At 51.1% G+C, this 10,807-nt stretch overlaps 1 pseudogene; it reads right to left on the reverse strand.

Moving 5' to 3' along the window:
• Positions 1–8,809: 8,809 nt before the first annotated feature.
• On the reverse strand, positions 8,810–10,284 carry LOC123171128 (uncharacterized; annotated as a pseudogene).
• Between the last annotated feature and the right edge of the window lie 523 nt (positions 10,285–10,807).

Raw genomic sequence — 10,807 nt, forward strand, 5'->3', positions numbered from 1 at the left:
AACGCCGGACTGTATTCGAGGTATCTTTTGCAGCCGAGCACCAACGCCGGACCGCTTCCGAGCTCCAACCCCGGAATGTATCCAAGCTCCAACTCCGGATTGTATCCGAGCTCCAACGCCGGACTATGTCCAAGCTCCAACGCCGGACTATATCCGAGGTGTCATAGATCACCTTGGTTCAAAAAAGTTGAAGGAGTTTAGCCGAGCTTAATGCCGAAAATGCCCTCTATGGAGCCAGCCACTGGCGCCCGAGCTTTATGCCGGACTGCTTCCAAGGTGGTGCACCACCCCGACTGCGGGCCAATTTTTTGTCAATATTTTTGATTTGTGCAATTTATTCTCCGCCGAGATATATAGCCAGTAGCCCTCAAGGTGTGTATCGGTCTAAAACCCAAGATGCACCTAAAGGATGACATAAGACCGCTGATCCCAGTAGCCCCTGAGACTCAGGTTGATTCACAAAATCGGCCTGAGGATCAACTCCTAGCTCAGCAGAATACTTCGGGACACAAAAAGCGGTGTGCAAAGTCCTCGAGACTCAGGTTGGGTGCGGCCGACCAACCTGAGGATCATAATCTCCTCGAAAACTATATTGCACTTAAATTTTCTGCACTGGATTACCAATGCGGTAGCCCCCGAGACACTGGTCGGGTGGCAACACCAGATCAGGGGATCAATGTGCCCCTTTAATATTAGTAAATAATGAGTGCAAAGCACAGTAGCCCCCGAGCCTTAATGTGGGCACGAGTGGCCAAATTAAGGATCGATATCCGTTTGACAGAAAAAAAAATTTGTGTTTAACACAAACTTCTCGAAAAGAGAATAAAGATCTCTTAAAGGAGCTAGAGCCAGCGAAAGCTGGGCTCGCCAAGGTCGGCCCCAAGGGGCTTATAGATAGGAAACTGATGCCACTTGGGATTTAGGAGAGCTTTATGTAAGTTGCTCGGTTGTCTCAGCGAGATTGTGCCCCTTGGTCTTTAAAAGATGGGCTGAAATAAATCGACTGTACTCGCCTTTTATGATCCTATGTATCCAAGTATTTTACATTATTAATGCTCGGATCCGCATTGTACAAAACTTTGTTGACCGACCATCGGCTTCAACCTCCTCGGCCAGCAGCCGGGGAGTGTGTGTCCTTCTTTATAAAGCCTTTATAAGAGCAAAGATTTATGACAAACAAGGCAATCCGGCCATACGGTTTTATAAACAAAGGTACGCGGAGAGATATGTTATATTACTATTAACGTAAGAAACATCTTCCAAAGAAAATAGTCCCGCGATCGGTTCCTTTCTTTGGGTTGTCATGCTGACCATGATGAAACCTCACCTCCGATTAATGTGGGAGGAAAATACTGAGGATTTAGTTCGGGGAAAGTTCCCGAACTCTAAGGTCTGAATGGACCAAAATATTCACTTCCGTCGTTGCCGACCAATTATATCCTTTAAGATTGCTAGGTTTCGGCTTCACCCAGTCTGAGGTACTAACCCGGCTGACCCGGTAGTAACAATCACAGAGGTGCTCCCTTTACCGCCTAGCCAAACAATCTGGAACGTAGGGTAAGCACAGGAGCCAGGCAACCCAGCTTGGCCAAAATCTTAAGTCAAATTGATGCATATTGATGGCTTTATAAAGGTAATTATGGAAGGCAATGTTCGTATATTGAATACAAACGCTAAGGATATGTTTATTTTGACTCCGTTGCGACCGTTTATCATTTGAAAGTGGCCCATCGTCGGCTTCCACCCCTGTGTAGATGCTATGCAGGGTGTTTCCGCAATAACAAAACAACCCTTAGCCGACGTCTCGGTGCCCGATGGCGGTTGTGTTAGCGGAAACAAGGCATCAGATATGCGGGCTTTATAACTTTCACTTAGTCCTAGGAGCTTAAAGCTGGGAGGCTAGTGACTAGCCCCGGTTAGTGTTCGGCGACAGCCGAGGTCATGCCATAAACACTTCGTCCAATGTTATGAATGGCCAGTCGCTTAACACGGGGTGACCTCCACCGATCTTATAGTTTAACGCAGTCATCGGATCGCTGACCAGTGTACGCTTATTGTGACAGTCAGTTTTCGGCTTTCTCCACTGAGGCACTTAACCATGCGAGCTGGAAGCACAATCGCAGTGGTTCTCCCTTTGCACACCTAGCCGAACAAAGCGGAACGTAGGAGGCAAGAACAGGAGCCGGGCAACCCAACTATTGACCGAAGAAACAATTCGAAACCGATGCATATATAGCAATATCCGAGAATGTTTTTGCCGAATCTCTAAAGCTGTCCGGCGTTGCACTGCGAGACTTATGCTTGAAACACAAATAGTTTAAAAGTGCCATAGGCTTGGAAAACCAAAAAACTTCAGTAAAAACTTGACGTCTGAACTAGATCAAGTGTTCGGTGCCAATCCGAAAATTGGTCCTAAAAAATTTGTGCTTCTGTCGTGCATTAATATGACACATCCGATCTCAAGACCTCAAGCGGGTCAGCCCACGGCTGTAACCTCCTATCCCGAAGGCGGAGTGCCGCTCGTTAGGCCATTTTAGCGAACTAAACTCGAACGGCTTTGAGAGAGAAACTAGGCTCCCTGGCTATTGATCACACACTCGCGTCGAAAAAAGGAGTGATAGAAAAAGACTTTGCAACGACCAAGAAGAAAACACTTATTATAAAATGGCTCATACTAATTTAAGAGCCCCCAAGTGACTTGGGTAAAAGAATTTTATGTATAATGATTGTATGTACCGAAGTACTTATATCATATATGTGTTCACCCGAACTTTAAACGCGTCTTAACCGACCGTCGGCTTCTCCCTCTTCGGTCAAGGGTCGAAAAGTGTTATGTACTCCACCTGTCGAGAATATCGACGGTGTTTCCGATAACCAGGCAATCAGGCCATAAGGCTGTAACAGACAAAGCGCGCTCAGGAAACTTATGCTATACTACTAACGAAGTGTAAGAAGCATCTTTGAAGAAAATAGTACCCCCACCGATACCTTTCTTCGGTTGCTCATTGTTACTATGAGACTTGTGCAATAGATTTTTTGTACTCATGAGTTCCGCTGTGTGCCGACCATGATTGAGAACAATAAGAGCGCTAGCTTTCGGCTTCACCCAGTCTGAGGTCCGAGCTCGGATGACCCGATCGTGACAATCGCAGAGGTGCTCCCTTTACTCCCTAGCCGAACAATCGGGAACGTAGGGGTAAACACATGAGCAAGGCAACCCAGCTTGCGGAACACTTAAGTCAACATGGTGCATATTGTGGCGTAATACACGAACAAGGAACGAAGCCGTACAAGTATAATCATATGCAAGAGGAAAGGCTTCATAAAGGGAGCCCCCAAGTAAACGGGGTATTTGAATTTGTGTGTCACAAACAAAGTTTTGACAAGGAACTTTTTTAAAAACAACTTTTTGCCAAAAAGTATAATGCTTGGTCGAACCAAACAAAATTTAAAAAATTTGAGCATGGAAGCTACTTAGCTGGTTAATGTGCTCGGTGTCGATGTGCGGTCCGAGCTTACTTCGGGACGAGGTCCCAGCCCCCTAGCCGGTCCCGAGGAGGCGGAGCAAAGAGCTCGGCCCTCCGAAGTGGCGACATAGCGCGGCCAATGTGGCGAGGTGGAACCCCCAGTCCGACCGAGACGACGGAGCAGGCCGGCAGTATGACGCCGAAGTCCCCGGCGTGGGTTAATGAAGTGATGACAAAGCCTCGTCCAACCGCGGTGACGTGGTACGTCGGTACGCCGAGGTGACAGCGCTGCCCAACCCGGATAATTTATCTATGCATAGAAAATAGTGCAAGCCGGAGATAGCAGTAATAATAATAAAAAAAATTGTAGCATAATAAATAATTTATGCAAAGTGGGTAATAAAAGAAATATGGCCCGTGTGCCGAACACTTGATGAGGTAGAGCTCTCTCAGCGATGCCGAAGTCCCCGAGGCAATCGGACATGTCGGTATGGCAATTCGACCAACAAGGTGATCACGTGAGCCGATTTATGCCGATTGGGACGACGACGACGGCTTGCCGAAGTGACCGCGTGACGCAGTCGAAGTTGATTACTGAATCATCACGTAGCCATCGTTAATGCGGCCATCATTTGATGGACCTGTGTACAGAGGGTGGACAAACCAGAGTGATAATTCCTCAGGAAAATAAACCCAAGCAAGCAAAAATTACTAGGATTAATAGCACCTGGTTTATTTGTTGTAGCAATCCGAAAAGACACATGTGGATGTTCATGGATTTGCTTCTGTTAGGCGGACACAGGCCGAGCTAGCAATTAGTAGCACATGAGAAGTGCACGAGAGAGAGATGATTAACAAAAAGCATGTATTGTCTTAATTAAATAACAAGGAAAAGAGACAGCGATTGGATCTCCTCTGTATGATGCCAGTGACCGACAAGATAGCAAACTTTTTGGTCCTCGTGCGATAGTGCGAGATATTGAATAATAATTAAAAAGGGGAAGAAACAAATCTCCCTGATGTGTGTTCGGAGGTCGTCATTTCCATGTGGTCGCTCGGGACGTGCTGCCGCCACTCTATGCATGCGTTGTTGCACGTGTGCCCCTGAGAAGCCGATCAAGCCGGAGCTAATGATCATCGTGTGGTGGCAACAATGACCAAAAAGGGAATATTGAATTAGTAATCCAAGATGAATTAGTACAGCCTAACAAAAAGGCAGGATATCTATCAATTAGGTATGGCAAACGTGCCCAATTTAGCACAAGTAGTACTTCCCTTGCGAGTATATTCATGGTTATGCTTTTACTTTGCTAGCTCGGTTACGGGGCTGGCGCATGGATTATCCCCTCCTGTGACTTTATTTCCGAATAGGGTTGTCAAGGTTGCGGCCATGTAGGCGGTCTCAGGATGGATCGCTGGATGTGCTTCGAGTTTGTTGCCGCTTTGCTGGCGTGCCCTGATGGATTTTACCAAGGTCCAAGGTTGATTTCTGAATTTTGCAGATCATCCGCGACCGTGTACAGAACATTACATGGCCTTTCCTCCTACCTGTCTGCAAACAGAATTATGCTAGACAGTAGTAACAATTCTTTAAAAAAAGGTACATATATAATTGTGCCGTCAGTCGATATCCCATCAGAACACGATGGTCATTTTCGATCCGGAAAGAAAATCCACGGGAGGACGACGTCGGCGATCCGGTGATGATTGCACCGTGAAAAAAGGTTTCCACGGTGTCGGGCAATACAAAGCTAGCCGCACTGTCCACCAACCGATCCTTGAAAACATGTTCAAGATTACTACTATTAGTATGGTACAGGAGTGTATGCTCTGAGCATATTTAATACAAAATAATGGCTCACACCTTAACACTTGATTTAAAGAAGTAGAAGAAAGACTTCTTGGGCGGCACGGTCATTGGAGACCGGATTTGCTGCCGTATTGTGTACGGCTGCAGGATCATGGAAAAGCCGCGGTGGCAACAACCCCCACACCTAATCCGGTGTTTTGGCGTCGTCCATGTCCGCCACGCCATTAAAATATTCCGTCAAATCTCGTACTACAACGAGACTCCGTTCTGCGAATAAACTAGCAAATAGCAGTAGCAGTAATCTGTAAAAAGAAGGATTTGCATGAAACAGATCTTAACTGAAAAAATATAACCTGATCATCCCACCAATCCGTGGCGATCACCCAACAGGCTCTCAATGAAAGCACCAATGTCGGTTCTATATCCGGCGTATCTCGTAGTAGGGGTCCTAAGCTAGGCGTCTTGGAGCGATGGTAACATGAACACGGGATTTTACCCAGCTTCGGGCTCTCTTGAAGAGATAATACCCTACATGCTGCTTTTGATTGTATTCATATGGGGTGTAGTATAGAGTACATGTATCTACCACGAGATTGTAGTAATGAATATGAGATGCCTATTGACTAGCCTGGCCTCGGTTTATATAAGACACCGGAGGCCTAGGGTTTTAGGAGAGTCCTTGTCTTGGGCGCCAAGTCTTGTGGAGCCTTCCTTGTATGCGGCAGGGGCTATCCGAACTGGCCCATGAATGAGCCGCCATGGGGGTCCTCGGCCCGATCCAGCTGGTCGGTGGACGACTTGGTGGGTACCCCCTAGTCCAGGACACCGTTAACGGACAATGGTCGTATCCACGTCAGCAGCAGAGAGGCGAGCTGCCTTGGCCTTGACGGCCTGGGCGAGCATAGGGGAGTACTTGGCCTCCTTGCCAGCCAGCCTCGCGCTCCGACGCAGCTTGTCCTTGGAGTAGGATTGGTCGTGTGCCGTCTTGCGGCGCTCCTTGCGAATGGTGCACTCATGGGTGTCCAGGTCCTGTAGAGGGAGAGTTGCGTCCATGGCGACATCGGTCAGCGGCAGAGTATTAGAGGGCAATAGATTTGGTTGACTGGGCGTAGGAGGGGGTGAGGGGTTACCATTAGCACGTGATGACTCGTCAGCCGAGAACGTGAAGGTGGGGGCAGCAGATGCATCTGTAGGTGGCATAAACGCGGCGAACGCGGATGCGTTGGAAGGCACCAGCGGGCCTGCAAGCAGTGGAGCGGCTGGCAATCTAGCGCTCGGGCTAGGTGGCATCACAGAGCCCACCTGAGCAGCCGGGCAGATGACAGGTGGGGCATCGACGTCAGGAGGTGCTGTATGCGCCGCGTCCAACGAACCTGAGGACACGCCATGCAGGAGCGGGGCGTGCATGTCCTCCGAAGCAGCTGAGTCATCGTCGGAAATGATGAGTGGCTGACGCACGGTTCCATGGGGTGGGAAAGGTGAGGCCAGAGCAGATCTGGCTGTGTCGGAGCCAGGAGATGCGACAGACGCACGGGGAGCAACCGGCCTAGTGTCGCCGTAGGTGGGGTCAGCACGCCACCCCGCACGGACCATGGAGACGACAGGGGCGAGGTGGTCAGGAGAGAGCGGGCGTGGAGAGGCACGCTGAGAGAGCGGCGCAGAGTCACCATCGGAGGAGTCACCACCGAAGGGGTTGGCGCCATCACCGTGGTGCCAGCGAGAAACCTCAACTACTTTGGCTATTTTGATCTCATTGATGGGTGGGAGTTGGATGACAATGCCAGGAGGTGCTGGTTTGCCTAATTGGAGGAGCACGAGGGCGCGGACCGAGGTGTAGTCGATGCCATGGAGACAGAAGCCATCAACGGCACAGACGACGCCAGGGCGAAGCGTATGTCGTCGTTGTGCCAGAGTTCGTGCGGGAACTCGGAGACCTCAACTTCCGCGAGGTCGGTGTATACAGCAATGCAGCGGTCAACATGCTCGACAGGCTCTATAATGACTACGTTCCCTTCAAACTCTATTGGGATGTGACTGATCACGTCATTGCGTGCAGCAGGCATGTGGAAGGTGAGGCAGGCTATCCCCCGCCATGATCCGCCCATGATAAAGGCGGGGTTGCTGCAAGTGTGCTGAATGGCTCGGCGGATGAGTGGGGTGGGTTGGGGTCCGGGTTCTGGAGGTGAACGAAGGCAAAGCGGCGCGGGCAGTGAACTATGCATGGTGGAGCTGCGACTAGAGGCATATCTCCATAGGGAGGCAGCAGCCCAGCCTCATGAACCGGGCGGGGCAGTTCGTCATCGGAGTCAGTTTCAGAGACGTGAGATGTGGTTCTAGTGTATTGGGAGGCGAGGAAGACGTCGGAGAGACGGTCTCGCAGCTCCTGGGTGTCGAATGGAGAAGTGTGCATGTGATGGGTAGCTGGGAGGGGGGAGGTGGGTGTGGGTGGAGGCGCAGAGGTGCGTGGCGGCGAGGAGGGGGGAAGTGGAGTCCCGTTGGCATTGACAGGAACGCCGTGGAGGATGAAGGGAGAGGGGACGCAGAGCGCGGGGAACGGTTCAGAGAGGATGATGGGGACGTCACCGATCATGAGCGTACGCGAAGCGCGAGCCGCCGCCGAAGAGGAGCCGGCGGAGTCCATGCTGCGAGTGCAAAGTGCTGGATTAGGTCTAGAAGAGAAAGCATCGGGAAGAGGAGGGAAGAAGGGCCAGATTCTCCTATACCTGCAGTCACGGCTACGGTGGCCGCTCCTCCAGCAGCGAGCGCAGCGGACGGGGTCGCGGTAGGTCTCTACACAGTGATCTAGGGCAAGGCACCGGAAGTAGCGCCTCTTCCTTTGGGTGGGTGGAGGAGTGCGAGAGCGCAGTTGAGGAGGAAGGAAGCGTCGAAGTGTTATATAGGGGGGGTGAGGATGTGGATGGCTGGGGGCGGGGGGAGGAAAGGAGAGCATCTCTATATGAAATCGTCGTGTTATTGTTGGACCGTATGGGTGACATATCCACCGTCAGGGCGGCTGGACCCGTTGCGTGTGTCAGTGGGCGAGGGACGATGGGCTGTGTCGTGGTGATCGAGCGGACGGGGTAGGATGTAGGGGGTGATTAGGTGTGATGATGAGGTCTAGATGCTGATCAGAGGCAGCGTGGGAGAGCTGCAACGACGGGCGAGCGCATGATCTCTCCGCCTCGTCGGTTCCCAACATAAGATTCTCTTTTGATGCGGTCGCCGGGGCCGCGCGTGGGGAGACAGGGGGCGGCGCGGCGGAGCCCGGATTAGACGCGGGGCGGGCAAGCGGGTCGTCCAAATTTGGCATAGACAGAGAGACAGGGAGGGGGGCCTGGGAGCGCGCGCCATCTCCGCCCGCATGCGCCGAATCAGGCGCAGCGTACGGATCTTTTGCGAGATTTGGTGTGTCTGGGGGCGCCGCACGGCCATCATTATGCATGCAGTGGGCCATAGGTGCATGCGGGGCAGGCCGGACGTGCAGCAAGCGTGCGACCACGGGGGGCTGCTGTGGTGCAAGGACATGCAAGTGCTAGTGGTCAAAAGGGCCAAGGATGGAGGCCGGTCGAGGGGGCAGGGTAGGGTATGCAAACTTGTTATAATTATGAAGGAAGCGACTACAGTGATCAACGGCCGATTCTAGCTGGTCAAAGAGAAAGAGCCGAAACCCTTCAAAATCAAGGGACCGATGCTTGAGGATTTGAATTTTGATTGAGCGGGAGAAGATGCCAGACTTGAAAATGTGCTCATGAACTTTGACTGCAAGAAAATCTTGTTTGGCCGAAAAACGGTGGTTTAGGGCAGACTCAACTAGCAGTTCATTAAGCCTAACAGTAATTGGCAGGAAGGTAATCCAAAACAGGTGCGTGTGGTGGGTGTATTGCATGTGTGGTGTAAGCTGGCTAAAGCGATTAACATTAAGCATACGATAAAAGAAGCTAATACCAGGCCGTTGACGACGCTCCTTGGGTAGATCAAGAGTTGTTGACGCAGGTGGCAGGATTGCAGGATCGACCACCGACGGCGAAGGAGACGCGGCACCAAACGACGACGGCAAGGTGACCCCAGAAGGCAATCGACGGGCACCCCCCATAGGCAGTGGCCAGGGGAAGAAGGTCAGCATGCCCAGCTTGCGGAAGTCGCCCATGGAGGCGATGAGCGTGGCAACATCAGGCGAGGCAAGAGTGAAGGAGAAGCAGGAGTCCCCGTCATTCGTGACATTGAATTGGTGGTGGACGCCGCCGAAGAGGCTATCGAGGATGAGGCCCAAAGTAGTGGCATCGAGGGTGATAGGAAACTGTATGACGCGCGCGTACATGCGGCATCCGTGCGGCTAGTTTGGTGGATGAATGGAGACTGACGATCGGCATTGTGCCCAAGCTATGCTTTCGAAGTGGAGGACCGGATCCTCGGGGATTTGGAGCAGTTGTGCAATCGACATACAAGTCGCAACAAGTGTGATGGAGGTGGGAGCGGGGGTAGGGTTCTAGCAAAAGAGAATGAGTAATTGCGGTGACGGATTGTGGTTTGGGCGAGGATGAGCTCTGCAACACGCGCAGAGGCAACATGGAAGCGAAAGACCAGGGAAGAACATTTGGCAACGAAGAAGTTAGCAGCAGAGCCACCAAAGGCGGCTTGAAGCAGAGCGGCGACAACTATGGCATCAAGGTGGCGGTTGGAGTAGCCGAAGACGATGTAGAGCGGCGAGGCGAGGTGTAGGGCTGGGGTGGTGATGTCGAGGCGGAGGTAGTAGCAGCAATCATCTTCGAACTCCAATCCCATGGCATTGCCGCAGCCCAGGAAGCAGCAGAGCGCAACCTGTCCGGCTTTGACATAGGGCAGGTCAAAGAATGGCGAGGGTGGTGGTGCCATAGAGGGGAGGAGCTCGTCTAAAGGGTTGGTGGCTAGAGCTAGGTCAGGCGGAGGGACGACCGGAGGGTTTTTGGTGGCTGGAGCTTGGCCGGAGGCCGGCGAGGAGGGAGGAGGGGGAGCGGGAGCGGGAGCCATCAATAATGCTCGAGGTTCGATACGAAACAATTTGGGAGCATGTGAGTCAATATCTAGCACAGTTGGGTGAAGCAGGTTCCATAGAAGAGTTGAATGTGCGTTTATTTCCCTTGTCTTTAACTGGTACCGCATTTTCATGGTTTGCTGCTTTACCACATGGCTCCATTCTCTTATGGTCGCAATTCGAGCAAAATTTTCATGATCACTTTTATAGCGGTGATAATGAGCTAAAGTTGTCACATCTTACATCGGTTAGGCAAAAACATGATGAATCAGTCACCGATTATGTCAAAAGATTTAGAGATATAAAAAATCGATGTTATAGCTTAGTGATAACTGAGAGAGACTTGGCAGCTCTTATTCTTAATGGTTTGAAAACTCACATTAAAGAGAGGCTAGAAAGTTACAAGTTTTTGAGCATTACTCAAGTCTTACAAAAAGCTTTGGCTCAAGAGAATCGAAGTAAAGAGATTCATAGGTCTACAACCGATCGTCCTAGAATGCATATGGTTGAACACAATGA

Source organism: Triticum aestivum, chromosome 7D (assembly GCF_018294505.1).
Source record: "Triticum aestivum cultivar Chinese Spring chromosome 7D, IWGSC CS RefSeq v2.1, whole genome shotgun sequence".
Classification (NCBI taxonomy): Eukaryota; Viridiplantae; Streptophyta; class Magnoliopsida; order Poales; family Poaceae; genus Triticum; species Triticum aestivum.